Genomic DNA, 15,207 nt, shown 5'->3' on the forward strand with positions numbered 1-15,207 from the left:
GTCCTGAAACTGCTTATTTTTCTCTAGATTTCAATTACATTGACTTCCCCCCTCCGCACTTCTTTAAAACTTCCAGTTATTCAAAACACTTTGTCATGGAAATTATAAAAATTCATGTAACAGAATTAATGTTCGGTTAAACCAGGGGTCGACAAACGTTTTAGACCATTGACCCTTCATGGAATCCTTGATCCCTCGTCAACCCCCATCTTAAATAAATGAATAAATGTTATCACTAAAAAATTTCTTAATTTAAAAATAATTCCTTCACCGTTTTACTTCATTACTGCTTGTCGATAAGAAATATTTGAAGGAATTTAAAGAAAATACTTAAAGAAATTTATAAAGAACATTAAAAATGTTCGCCCCATTTTGACCGCTAGACATTTATTGACCCCTTGGATAGCTACATCGATCACCAGGGGTCGATATCAACCATTTTGCCGACTTCTGGGTTAAACAGATAAACCAGTTTTGATTCAGCCTTCTCTCTATCCAACCCTGCTGTCAGCACAAGAGAGAGAGAGAGAGAGAGAGAGAGAGAGAGAGAGAGAAACTATATCCGACACCGACCAGAGGTTAGTTAAAAAAAAAAAAAAAATCTTTCAAGAGAAATCGTTCATCACTCCAACTCTCTGAACTTCCAGCTCTGCTTTTTCACAACAGGGTGTAGCCAAAGCGCGCGAGTGCGCATAGCTATAAGATTTTTCGACGGTCGGTCTGCTTGTGTTTGAGCGTGCGCGTATATGGAAATCAGCGCCTTCCTCTAGCGGAGCACGTGTGTTAAACGCCGTGTGTACTCTTCAGCTTGTCAGAATAGCGTGTTCGTGCCGCTGCCTGGGCAGAGGTTCTGCTCAATATCAATTTTCGTAGCGGGTCACTTCGGAGAGGTGATGTGGTCGTGTAGGATAAAACAGAGAGAGTTCTGTGGCCCTTCGTTCCAGAGAAGTCTGGATGGGCGTGTGCAGTACAAGTTCTGAGTGGAAAGAAAGGGCGTGATTTGCAAGTGAATTTATTGCAGCGCAGTCATAGGAATATTTCTCCCTTCTTTATTAAGACAAGGCGATGACGTCACTTCAATATCCAAATTAGGTAAGATCGAATGCAATAATTTTTATCTGCAAAAAAGTAATCAACTGCTGTAAAGTTTTCTTTTCTTCATAAAAAAAATGCCGCAGATTATTAAAAACGAATTTGGATTAAATTTTATGATGGTTAAAAATGTTGTTGATTATAAACAAGAATATTTTAACTAGCACTTGATATATCAAAAAAAAAAAAAAGAAAAAGAAAACTCCCTTTAAATAACTCGAGTGAAATCTTAATCGGTCTTTTATAAAACTTATTTTATTCCTGAATTCGCTTAATGAGAATATTTTGTTAACTTGAATAAATCCAAGATACAAAAGCGAACTGAAAGTGTTAATAGGTAGAACTATCAAAGGTGTTTTTAGGTGGCCTGTTTAAGTTTTCTCTAACTTTATAGCTATTATTATAATATGATTGCGGTCCGTGAGGACTAAAATATCGTATAATGAATTAATCAGCTGTTCGCTATGATGAAAGTTATATTTGGTCTTTTGTTAAGATTAATACATACTATTTGGATTATAAGACCATAGGTTTTAATACACATATATACAAAAAAAAACGTCTACTAGTTTCGCTAACTCTACCTGACTAGCTTTGTCAAGACGAGAAGGCAAAAAAAAAAAAAAAAAAAAAACTACTAGTAAATGCAAAAAAACAAAGGAATGCAGTAACGGTTAACAACAGATAGACAAAATTGGAAGGCCTGCGTGACATAATACGCGTGTAGAGTATTATGTCACGCAGTCATTTTTACAAAGTCGCGTTTAATGACGTTTAGCGGAGTTCCTGTAATCCTCTTCTATATATGGCATGAAATTTTTAAAGAAGCGCCTTTTAAACTGATAGATTCCATAAATTGATGTCTTTAACACTTAGCTCTGCAGCAGTTATTTGCCATTCTCAAGCATCGTTGATTTGTTTAAAATATTTTCATCCACGTGTAAAATGCATTAATAATATACGATATTTGTTAATCAGGCCCAAGCCGAATGCAATGTATTTATTCGCAGTGCCGCTTTGGCCAAGGTTTGCATTGAAGAGTTCGCTCTTTGGAGAATGAAATAATTTCGGCAGCACGTGCTACTTTTCAGTGACTCCTGAACGAATCGAACCGTCGACTAAGCACCAATAATTCTTTCGCATAACACCAAATATTCACAAAATTTCGCATAACAGCAAACTTCGCTGATTGTCATCAGCGAAGTTCCACTTCAAAAATAATATTGGCTGTTATGTGAAAGAATTATTGCTTAGTCGACGGTTCGATTCGTTCAGGAGTCACTGAAAATAGCACGTGCTGCCGAAATTATTTCATTCTCCAAAGAGCGAACTCTTCAAACGTTGACATTTTACAATTGGACGAAAGTGTGATATTGAAATGGAGCATATTATCGATCCATCCACATTTTATATTCAAGTATAGAAATAAAGAAAGAGTTAAAGTGCGTAAAAGTATCAGAAAGATTGAGAATTTAGCATTTTGCTGAAGATAACTTCGGCATCGCAGTTGTCTTGATTTGTGCTAAAGACATTTTGTTTGAGTAAACTTCTAAACTTAAGTTTCTTTCTATATCTGGATATGAAACATTGATGAATCCTATATAATATAATCCATTTTACAACACTACCTTTTAATTTTTATCGTATGTTTATACTTTTCTACTAATTTAAACTGCAGCCTTATTGAGGCTGGCAATTAGGAGCACTTTCGCTGCTTTAGTTAAAGAAGTTCAGCGGGACAGTTTGGTTTCAAACCAGCTTTCTGAGGAAAGCGGCAAGTCAAAAAAAATCGGGGCTCATGCGCATAAGGCATGCAAGCGCATGTGTATAACGATATGCACAACACTACTCACGTAGTAATATATTAAAAGTTGCTGAAGAAGAGTGTAGTTTCTGAATTTTCTCTTCTTAGAATATTATTTAAAAACTTTAACGAGGTTAATGTAATGTCATTACTTTTATCATGCGAGTGCTTGCCTAAAAAATGAACAGAAAAATAAGGAAATTCACTTGACTACTGAATTACAGAAAACTCTTTAACATTTTTTGGCAAGTGGAAACGAAACAACGAAGTTTACTGTGAAAAATATCGTTCGCCTTTTTTCCCATTGGTCACGGTGGATGGTCTGATATTGATAAACATACGCTTGTTACTTTAAGGAAATCAGTGGACAGGTATTTTAAAACCTTGCACCCGAAAGAAAACAGATCCCGGCCAGAAGGATTACCACACCGTTAAATGAAGGAAGACTTCCGTTCAAATGATTTCTTCTCGTAAAAGGACAAAATCAGAAGCAACTGTAACGAATGCGTTGGCTCCTTTTGCCGTTGAATATCTGAATAATCCGCATTGCTGCACGCTGTCAACCACAGAAATTGCGAATTATTCCCATTCATGGTTCGAATATTTCTACCTTTTAAATCGGTGTAAAGTTCAGAATTCAAATAGAAACTTTTGATGTAATTGTCGACTATTTAAATAACAAACCCCATAATTCAGCCACCACTTTTTGTGAAAACAAAACAAATCGAGACTTGGATGATGCAGAAGATGTAGCATCAATAATGTATTTCAAAATTTGCGGAAGAAATAATTAGAAAGAGAAATAGATGCTGGCTGCACACTTCCTATAAGAATATGAGTTAGGAAGACACACTCTGCTCAGACGCTTTCCGAGTGTCTGCCCATTGATATCGAGACAGTAATTGGAAGGATGTTTTTACTTTTATAAACACTCTTAGGGTGAACGAGCTAACCTTATTTTTAACGCAGCAGAAGTAGAGTGCAGACAGCTGTCCGGTTGACGTCGTACATCGAAATAATTTTTAAAATATTTCGAGGACTAAAAAATTACTCTCTTAATCAAATGTCCAAAAATCATGAACTTATTTTTTAATCGCAATTCGTAACTCTGGTTGTAGCGTATTCACAGCCAACTTCCACATTTAAATGAATCATTTAAAATTGAAGGTCAGAATGTGTCCACAGTTGAAGTGTCCGAGGCTATTTACATTTTAAAGGAAAATTTGTTTTAAAGAAAAATTTCGTTTTTCTTTCTCATTCTTGCGACAACTGATCAAGCTTGCATTCGCCGACGAAAATATTTCAGAAAAATTGCTTGGCTTTTATGACACTTGTACCTCATATTTAGATAAGTGGACCTATCATTTTCAAGAATTAAATAATCTAGAATTATCTGCAATAAAACTGCACCTTTTTTGGTGTAGTTTTATTGCGCAGAAAACCTTTCTGAATCAAAATTGGACAGAACGTTTCGGTGAATTTATTTGTGCCTAAGTTTACCTTTAAACAAAGTATTAGAATACAATAGAGCCTTTCGATGGGGAGTTCAGATATTATGTCGTTTTAAATAAAACACACATTATGAACTCTCCAAACTTTTATATAAAGACGACTATGAAAGCAGCGCCATATAGGATCTCGCTAGATATATTTCCTTTTATGACGGGTGAGTGGTGGATGAGAAGTCTTGTTAAATCTTATTTCCATTTTTTTTTTTTTAATTAGAATTTTATATATTTTTGAAGGACTGTCATTGAATGTCTTATCGACTGACAACTGCAATAATCTTAAGTGTTCCTTTTTTATAAATATTTATGTATTACTTTATACGTTTAATATCTACAATTCAGTAGCGCTTCTTTAATTTAAACCCGTCGTACGAGTTGATTTATTAAATGAATATTCAATTCGTGCTGACGCTGCTTGTTTCATTTAGTAGTCTTTCGAAGTAATTACTCCAGACATCTAGAATATCTTCCTCTTCAGTTTTCATTTCGAAAACCTTGATCATCTCTGATTACTATTTTTTTTATTATTTACTACGTACATAATTAGATATTGTACACGAATTAGAGTAAGGTTATATTAAAATATTTCTCAATGTAATGCCATTGTTGGTAAAAAAAAAAATTATAAATCACATAAGAACCACATCTTTTACATTTTGTTAATATACTATTTCTATCACTGAAATTTGCGTCTTCATAAATGAAATTCTAGACAGGCGCAAATCATAAAATCACGCGTGAGTTATCGTAAAATGGAAATATTTAAGCAACTTCAGTGTCAATCTTTTATAACAAAGGGCATAATACAGAGAAAATAGGAAGGATGGTGTTTCAGGTTTGTTGCTGGCGCCTCCGAAGAGTCAACTGACTTATATCAACAGCTTTTTATTTCACATGTGCTTCTGAACAGAACCATGAATGCTGCGACTCATGGAGACGGGGTCTTATACCCCTGTGTTCGTCCGTGTGCAGATGCGAGAGGGGAGGCAATTATCCTATAAGACGATAATGCTCGTCCTCATCTTCTTAAACTCGTTGACCATCTCGAAAAAGAGATTATCTTATGTAATGATCGGCCATCTAGGTCTCGACGTATCTGGACAGTCCTGTTGATGCTTGGGATGCTCTACGTAGACACGTTGCTGCTTTCATCCCTCCCCCCTTCAAGCTTTTAAGACTTTTCGAAGAGCTATGAAGAAGCAATGGTTATTACCAGCTGAGCACCATTATAAACAGCAAGAAGCATCGTTGTGAGCGCTCTCAATCAACTTGAAGAACAAGCAGTGCGTCTACAAGTTTAGTGGACTTTTAATTTGAAATCCAAGAAAAGTTAACTTTGTTTTTTTTTATTATTATTTTATTAAAACTTATCGACTTTTAGTTGTGTAAATGAATAGATGAAATGAATGTGTAAAGAAATAGAGAAGCTCTATTCGATACATTTGTAACAAACTATTTTTCTTAGTGTCTGTGAATAAAGGTATGCGTGAAATTTGACTATATGATGGGGGGGCAGGAAGTGTTTAGTCTTCCACAAATCTGTAGCCAAACTGGAATTTATAGATTTGGCCAATTACACTGCAGCTATGGCGATATTTAAAATTTCACGGGTTAGAGTATCGATATTCTCGGATAATTGCTTCTAAAATCTACAGATTTAAACCTCAGTGCCATCTATGAGAAAGTAGTTCTGATCGCTCCAAGTAGGCTAATAAGTTGCGCAGCTGTTCGATCAGTTAAGAATCTACGAAGTTAATATATCCAATTGCGTGTTTAAAACTTAAATGTCACCGAAGGAAAATAAAACATCTAAACACATGCAGTTATTAACACTTTGAATATGTTTGTCTGTCTGAATCATATACAGGTAACCCTCGTATAACGAGGTACTTATTCAACGCGGTTTCGATATAACGCGGTCTACAAATCGTAGTAATCCTTGTTCAACACGGTTTCGATAAAAATACGGTCTACAAATTATTGTAACCCATTTATCTTTTCATATATTTTTCACGCGCGATTTAAAAATCAAATTTTATCTTCCTTAAATTTGCGTATGCCCGTATCGCGCATAAGTAGCGAATTTATATTTAGGCGACTCCCTTTAGCACGCATATATGTCAGTTGTACCGAAAAGTCTTAATTGTTGAAAGTTGTCTTCGTTTTCTGCCAGGAAAGCGCATTAAAAATCAAATCATAAGTGTGTTAATCTCAAGCTGAGCACTTTATTTTCTGATGAGTTAAATAAACTATGTATCCTAAACTGCAGATTGTGGATCAGACCATAAGCTCGTATTAGCAAACCTAAGAATAAAGTTAAATTCTGGAAGCACTTTTAGAGTCAAAAGGAGACTGAATGTAAAAAAAACTACAAGACAACAATATTCTAAGAAAATATCAACTAGAATTAGATAAAAACCCGAAGGTACTACCGAAACAGAATATAAACATCGAAGAACATTGGTGCAAATTAAAAGAAATAATATTAAAATCGGCAGAAAAAACAATAGGTTACACAGGAAGAGAAAGTAAAAAGGATTGGATCTCGAATGAAGTAAAAAAGTTAAGCGATCAAAGGAAAAGCATAAAACTAAAACAGGACTATAACATAAATGAACTTAATTGATTAACCAGAGAAATTAGAAAACTAGTTAAAAGAGAGAAGAAAAATGCAAAATGGCAGAAAAGCTATCAAAAGAAAATAACCTTCATGGATTATATAAACAAACAGACCAAATTAGTAAGACAAGGACACCAAAAATTATATTGATAAAAAAAAAAAGGGCAACTAATTGAAAGTAAAACAAAAAGAATGGCCAGATGGGAAGAATACTTCAAAGATTTATATAATAAAAACAGCTCCCAGGATATTACGATTCCAGCCATTGGAATCCTAATATAGAAAAGCTCAAAACTAGGAAAGTACCTGACATTGATCAAATACATGCAGAATTCTTAAAAGTAGGAAAGGAAGAACTTTTGGAACCATTAAAAACATTATTTGAAAGGATCTACAAAAACGAAGCGGTGCCTACTGATTGGACCAAATCAGTCATAACTCCTATACACAAAAAAGGAGATAAAAACAGAATGCAATAATTACAGAGGCATTAGCCTCCTCAGCATTCCAAGTAAGGTTTTTACGAAATTACTCTAGAAACAAATTAAGCCATATATAGAACTGCCACTAGGAGAAGAACAAGCCAGTTTCAGACCAGGGAGAAGCACAATTGATCAACTATTCACCTTAAGACAGCTAATAGAAAAGACAGAGTACAACCAAAGTTGCTACATAAATTTCATAGACTTTCGTCGGGTATATGATTCAATCTGTAGAAGAGACCTATGGAAGAATTTGGAATTCCCAACAAAACCATAAGAATAATAAAGAATCTGTATGAGAAATCTGAAAGTGCAGTACGAATGGAGGACACCTTAACCAACTGGTTCCACACAGAGAGTGGAGTAAGACAGGAATGCAATCTGGCACCAGACCTGTTCAATCTTACACTGGAAGAAGCAACCAATAAGGCCTTAAACAATGAAGACTCAGGAATCAAAATATATGGGGAAAATGTGACAAATTTAAAATTTGCAGACGACATTGCATTACTTGCAAGCACAGAAGAAAATCTACAGCGAATTTCGGATAAAATAAAGGAGTGTATAAAATCTGGATTAAACATAAATATAGACAAACAAAAATTATGCAAATAGGAAAAATAAGCACCAATCTGGAAATTGATAGTATGAATCTAGAGCAGGTAGAAAACTTCACCTACCTTGAAGGAGTTAATGAGTACAATGGTGAAATTACAAAAGATATAAACAGATGAATCAGTCAAGCATCTCAAACTTTTGGACGACTTAATAAAATATGGAAGTCAAGAGACATCAAACAAGTAACAAAAGTAAGAATCTCTGAAACAATGGTCTTCCCAATACTCCTCTATGGAAGTGAATGCTGGAATCTCAAAAAGGCTGAAGAGAAAAAAATTATTAGTTACTGAAACGGTTTGGCTAAGAAGATTACTTGGAGTATCTCTGTTGGATCGACTAAGAAACGAAGACATAAGGAAACGACTAAAACAAGAAATAATAATAGACAAAATCCAAGAAAGAAGACTGCGATGGTTTGGCCATGTGACCAGAATGGGGACAAAAAGACCACCATCTAAAGCCCTGAATACAACGATGGAAGGTAAAAGATCCAAAGGACGGCCCAGAATTAGATGGATAGACAAAATAAAAGGACCTGAAAACCAAAGCAAAACAAGCGACACCAAACTGAACAGAATTGTTCGGACTCTCCCGGGACAGACAGAAGTGGAAAGAGTTCATTCGGCCTCATCATCATCCGCATAGATGATGGAAGAGAGAAGAAGCAGAAGAAATAAAATATGTAATGCTTTTTTATGTAAAAATTTTATTTTTATAGTAATGGCCACATAGAGGGCTTTTGCGATATCGTTGAAAACGAAATTAGTGAATTGATTGATGAGGAAATAGATTTAAATTAGGAGGAACTGATACAATTAATAGATGACTTCGAACCGATGGCGGAGAAAGTTCTGCCGAATATTCTGATTGCGATGAATCCGTTAAAGAATTCAGTTTAAAGAGATCAGCAAATGGATTTGACTTGGCAAGAAAGTTAGGAAGTTATTTTATGGATGACCCCTCAATGGGGCGCTTCGGAAAATTCACAAGATAATTGGATATTTGTTTAGATCCATATTATGAACTTAGTAAAAAAAAATTGCAGCATAGTGGTAAGCAAGGTCATATTACTGACTTCTTGATAACTAAACCAGCCGAAGTACGCAATGAGAATTATACTAATGGTGTCCAAGAGATTTCAAGTGATGACGACGTCCGGCCACTCCTAAATAAAGAACATCTATGAAATGTTAGTTTTGAAGAGAGTGATGAACGAATAAAATATGCACTTATTTTTATTTTGCCTAAAACATTTATGCATTATATGCAATGAAGTTTACGTACAAATTGTAATTGTATTAGTTTATACTATGTATTTTGTTTCATAGTTTGTTTTCTTAACTTACATGAATTACCCGAATTAAATAAAAATATTTTTGTTGGGTATGTCATTGTTGTTTATATATAATTAAAAAAAAAAAAAAAACCATTTCGGAACCTAACCCTACTTTTTCTATGTGATCCGAGTCTCGCATAACGCAGCATTTCTGTGGAACCTAACATCTGCGTTATACGAGGGTTACCTGTAATTCGTTTCAGACGGGCATGAGGTTATGATTTTGTATACCAAATCGCAGAAGGGGTCTGTGCTTCCAATATATATTGACTAAAACAAATTTGTTACGCTTCCATGGCAACATCAAGTTTCGTTTGCTGCTTGCAGGTAGACTAGTAGGTATCTTCAATAGATACTTAAATATTTATGTAAGCACTAATCAGTATGGGAACCCCCCCCCCGAGTGTATCCGGAAGATTATCATCCAGGCTATGCTTCCTTTCGAGGTGCCTTCCCTTACCTGTTGTTCTGCGCGCCATGCGGGGAATTGAAACATGTTAGTCGCATGGACTTAATCACTTAATTAGAATCTCTAAGCGTTCATTGTCGCCAGCAGGATATGAGGGCTTTATGCATCGCAGTCGGAAGGTACAGCGACATCCACTTCGTACGATTACCTGACATCGTTTCTACTGTTTACGTGTGCATCCCTGTTGCGAAAGTCTCGTCTCCGGTGATTTAAGATTACGGGATTATTCCTGCCAAGAGCACTTGTCATCCAAGAGAAACAACATCCGTTGTTTGAAGTTGTGTCACAATTGACTCATTTAATTTTGGGAAGTTTTAGTGAAAGTGAAGGTCTTGTCACGTGAGGGATGATCAGAAATTTACTGATCGCAGTTTTAAGTTTGGTCATATGGAAACTCTCCAAAGCTGTTTGATTTTTTCCAGCTGAGGTGACGTAGGATTTCTTGGATCCACATTAAAAGGTTCTTCATCTTGCAGGAAATTTTCTCCGCAAATCTCTGAATGAAACTTTGCATTTTAATTCAAAAAGCGACTCAGTTTGGTCTTTTAACACTCGGAATATATTGAAATATTTACCCTTCACAATAACCAACCCTCACAGGCCGAAAGGTTTAGGGTAAATTTTCTTTGCAGGAAAAGCAAAGTACTCTTGGTGACCTGTGTGATTATGAACGTGTTTTCTTTGCAACGAGTCTAGCGGTTTGATGTCCTGTGCACGATTAATTTTAAGTTTTGAGAACAGCAGCCGCGACAATAAGTGTGACTGAAATTTTCTACTTTCGAGTGAAATGCTGTTGATATACGTGTAAATATGTTTTTTTTTTTTCAATGCCTTTACATTTGCCATTTAATCATCCATAGGAGTGATTCGTTTGTCGTATATTCCATTGCAATCGACGAAGCGTATGCTGACTTATGCGTCGAAATGTACTCATTTTACCGTTTAGTAAGACGCCTACACGCAAAAGGGAATCGGGATTGTGGTTAGACCAGGTATATACATTGTCGCTACTAAATGCACGCGCAGCCCGTATATACGAAACTCGTTGTGATTTCAGTTACAAAATGTGGGCGGGCTGCTGCCTTATCTGCATGGACATCACCGCTGCTGATCGCATACATGCTGTGCCATCGATGCAGCATCATAAATCTTACAATCTTTAATTGCATCGATTTTACAGGAGTCGCATCCGAAATTCAAAGAATTGTAAAATTGTATATAAGAAATGTAAAAAATAATATCAGCCCATATAAAATTAGCCCTGAAAAATTTGCATGATTCTGTAGATAAAAGATATATGAATGTGAAAAACAATAAGGGATTTTTATCCCCTTATCTTATCAACCTCGCCAGGAAAAATAGCCCGTTTGGCTTTTCATCTTAGTTATAATATAATATGTTATAACATAATATAGTGACACACCTTCTGGCAATCGTATAGCAAAAGTATGTAAGTTCTTTTCATTTAAACTCTGATATTCTAGGTCTAGCTACTCACTGATGAGACCTCAAAAAAGGTTGAAACCGGTCTGGGTAGTGACCTCCCCTCATAATGTAAAACAGTACTACATCTCCTAGGAGCTGTGTGTTTTACATTATGAGAAAATATCAAGAATAGTGAAGGAACTTGCTCCACCTTTGCAACGAGTTGCCGTGGTGTGGCACTACCAAGTGGTCACTTACGCTTGGATCCGCCGACAGTCCGTCGGCATGAAACGTTCAGATCGTAGTTTTCGATCTTAGTTTCGCTTACTGGCTGAAAAACAATAAGGGATTTTTATCCCCTTATCTTATATATGAATGTGTATTTCAAAAGAGAATCCCTCAGAGATTAGAATTATCTACATAAGTAATACAAAATGCCCATCTGTATAAACCCAGAGGAATTACACATGCAAAAATAAAGTAAACAGGTATCTAAAAATAGAACTTTAGGGGAAATTACCTTAGAATTCCGAAATATATTTGATGTATCACGTCGAAATGTATAGGGTAGAATGGAAACCCATTGTAACCAAAGCAGTCCGACACTGCCGTCAAGGTCGATAGCAGAGGGGGAGCGGTATACATCAGAAGCTGTTACGCTGCTGTGCTGAAAAAGGGATTAAACTACACTTCAGGGGGATAGACGTCGTAACTTTCTAGAAGGAAAGGAGTTAGCACGTGATAGGTACGGGGGATCTTAGACCTCAGTTTAAAGTTTGGGCGGAAATATTTGGGGTCTAAGAAACTTCGCGCAAGGTCCAGAGAGGCGAAATAAAAAGGTCAGGAATGGACTAAGGTGGATCGACTTGGAGAGATGTGACGCCAGGAGAAAAGACGGGGAGTCGCTCCATGGACTACGTACGATCCCGGATGAAGTCATGGAGGGTAATCGGAGGCGAAATCTTGTAGAGCGGCCCAGGACCAAGATGACCCTACTTCCGAGTGCCTACTACGCCGAAAGATCGCGCTCCAGCCCTGTGAGTAATTCCAGAGGAGAACACGGTGTCCATGATGCGTCTGAAGCGATAGAGCAAGCCGTAACAATAGAGGGGGATCCAGAATAAGCCCGAAGAGAAGATACGATTAAAGTGCAATTGTGCCTATGATAGAATTAATGTGAGTTGAATTTTTTGTCGAAAACTTTCTCTTAATTTATGATGTGAAGGACTGTTTCGGATAGACTGAATTCATAGGATTGAAAGATGTAATAGATTGAAAACTAATTCGTATGAAGAAAAATCTTCTTTCAGAATAATTGAAAAGAGGTTAATGAAAGTCTAAGCTTGCGTTGTATTATATTGAAATGGTTTAAAAGAGCTGATAAGAAAATTATAGAATTTAGAATTGTAATGGTGTGAAAGGTTGTTTGCTAAGTGAGTGTTACATTCTTTTTGTGAAAGTTAGAATTGGAGATTTTTACTTGTCAAAGCATGATAGTTATTTGATATACAGAATAAATTGTTTGATTTACGCTTTTGATTTTTATAACTTGCCTAAGAGTTGTTCTATATGATGTTTTAATCTTGATGCTTAGCCTTGAGAGGAAATGATAGTAACATCATTTAAGTGTACACATTGTATTAATGTCTTAGTGTGAATAAATATATTTGTTTTATTTATATTTGTAAATAAATTTTTCATTTATAAAAAATTTATTTACAAATATATAAATATATTTATTTATATATTTGTTTTATTTGGCAACTGCACTGTTCCCAAATAAAACCAGTCCTGTAAGCGGAAAGGAAATTAAACCTTGGTGCGAATTTTAAGTTACGAGTTAGCCACGACTGTAATTAACTGTATAGAGGTGCTTTACTGGAGGTATAATTAATTTCTTATGCCCATTAGAGATTTTTAGTGGCGCAGTCTGGAATAATCAAACAAATTTCTAGAAATCTTAAGTATAATATACTGAAAGTAGAGAAAAGGAATTAAGATTAACTGACTATAAAGAAACGTAACGGATAAGGATAAAGTATAATAAAGTTAACGGAGGAAAATATACAAGACAAGTCAAAAGAAATTGATAGATATATAAAGAAATCGATACACAGATTTAAGATAGAAATATTAAAAACGTACAGTAACAACACAAAGATAACCAAAAATATAAAAAAAAAAGGATAGAAAACCTCAGAAATATTAGATCTTGTTTCGACTTCCGAGGACAGATTTATTGTGTGCCTGAAGCATACTTTGAGTTTATCTCGTTAATAAATATTAAACCGATTTCAGCATTAATTAGCTCATTTATATTTCGCTAATGTGGTACGATGTAGGAATGCACATTTGACATCAAAGGACGATGCTTCTTCCACTATTATGAAATCGTAGCTGCTTCGTCACACATCTGATCAAATATTTCGCTTCTTAGGCGAGAAGAAATGCCTCAAGGCGAAAGTTCAAGTTAATTCACCCATTGGTTACCTAAAAACCAATCCCTTCTGCCTTCTCAGATATTAAGAAGTTATTTAAAACGACATGCAATTGAGACACGTAACAGGAGTTAATTAGCGACAGCTGCGTTGCATTCGTTTGTGATTAGATCATGGATTAGCCGTATTTTAATCCTCAAATTGTGGCGACGATTTTAAGTCCTAATTCTGGCAAATGTTTGTTCTTACGAATCGTTTCTTCTTTGTTATTCGGCTTAGAAAAGCGAAGTGGCCGAGCAAATGAACTTTCAGTTGACTTTAAAATTAATTCATTTTGAATTTCCAATCATTTGTTCTTCCGAACTGCTTTAATTTTTTATCCTGTTGCTTATTTCGGTTGAATACAACTTCATGCACCATTTACTTCATGCTTTAATTGTTAAAATGGTAGTCCGCGTGCAACAATGTCTTGTTTTTGTTGTTTATTGCTTAAGCAGAAGTTCTTGCTCACTCGAGTTTCTTCTTCTTCTTCTTATTATTATTATTTAAAAATTTTAATTGATGTAATCCAAGCAGTTAAAAAACCTCAAGCAAAAAACTGCTTAAAGCAAATTATTTCGAGTATAACGTGATCCACATTTTGTCGAGTGTAATGCCATCAGATATATCGACCGAACACCGTATAATTACAAGCACGATAAAATGATCTTGATGCATGAAGTCGACTTCAGTGTCGGTCCGAGAAGGAGAATAAGAGAATATCGGGAGCAAATGTGGTGTAATTGACATTTGTACAGAAGTGAAAAAGAAAATGTGAAATCTTTGTTTATGGGTGGGGCCAAAGGACTGTTTAAGGATGTTAACAACATGTGAAGGAAAAAAACATCGTGAGGTGCATCGAAATGGGGAATTCATGTCTATCATATCGCTATGATCGACTTGATCCTATATGTATATGGCGCGGTGAAAGAAGGGAAATAATTCTGGAGTAATGTTTTCTAAAAATGCCTTGAAAAGTCGCTTGTACACATTCCTCTGGAGCAGCAACTTTACATGCGTTCTGTATGAGAGCATTTGTAGCAACAACAGTTTCCTCCAAATGATTAATTCATACTATGACGTCATAGACGCTGTACATTTCTTTCATGCCTAGTTTTTCAACGTTGGTTGGCCCAGCTGTGCGCATTGATGGAATGGGTTACATATTACATTATTAATGCTTGAACCCTAATTTCTTTGACCATCTGATTTTCCTATTCCATTCTACAGCGAACTTCGAACAAACTATCCTTCACTTCACTTTTCAAGAATAGCTTCACACGGGTTCAGCATAGTGATATTTTGCTAAATCAATAAAAGATTTGTGTCCCTAAAAACAACTTATATGAAATGGTTACAGAGGAATAAAATGTATT

The 15,207-nt window shown here is 35.6% G+C and overlaps 1 protein-coding gene across 1 annotated transcript in view; it reads left to right on the top strand.

The window, feature by feature from the left end:
- The first annotated feature begins 849 nt into the window (after nucleotides 1-849).
- The window catches only part of LOC150107068 (secretin receptor-like), a 125,419-nt gene continuing 111,061 nt past the window's right edge, over nucleotides 850-15,207 (top strand). The window contains exon 1 of the mRNA XM_090390986.1: nucleotides 850-1,092. The gene's annotated coding sequence lies outside the window, so the exon portion shown is untranslated. The remainder of the gene's footprint in view (nucleotides 1,093-15,207) is intronic.

This window comes from Typopeltis vanoorti, chromosome 4 (genome assembly GCF_054136105.1).
Source record: "Typopeltis vanoorti isolate ZY-2024b chromosome 4, IOZ_Tvanoo_1.0, whole genome shotgun sequence".
In the NCBI taxonomy this organism is placed as follows: domain Eukaryota; kingdom Metazoa; phylum Arthropoda; class Arachnida; order Uropygi; family Thelyphonidae; genus Typopeltis; species Typopeltis vanoorti.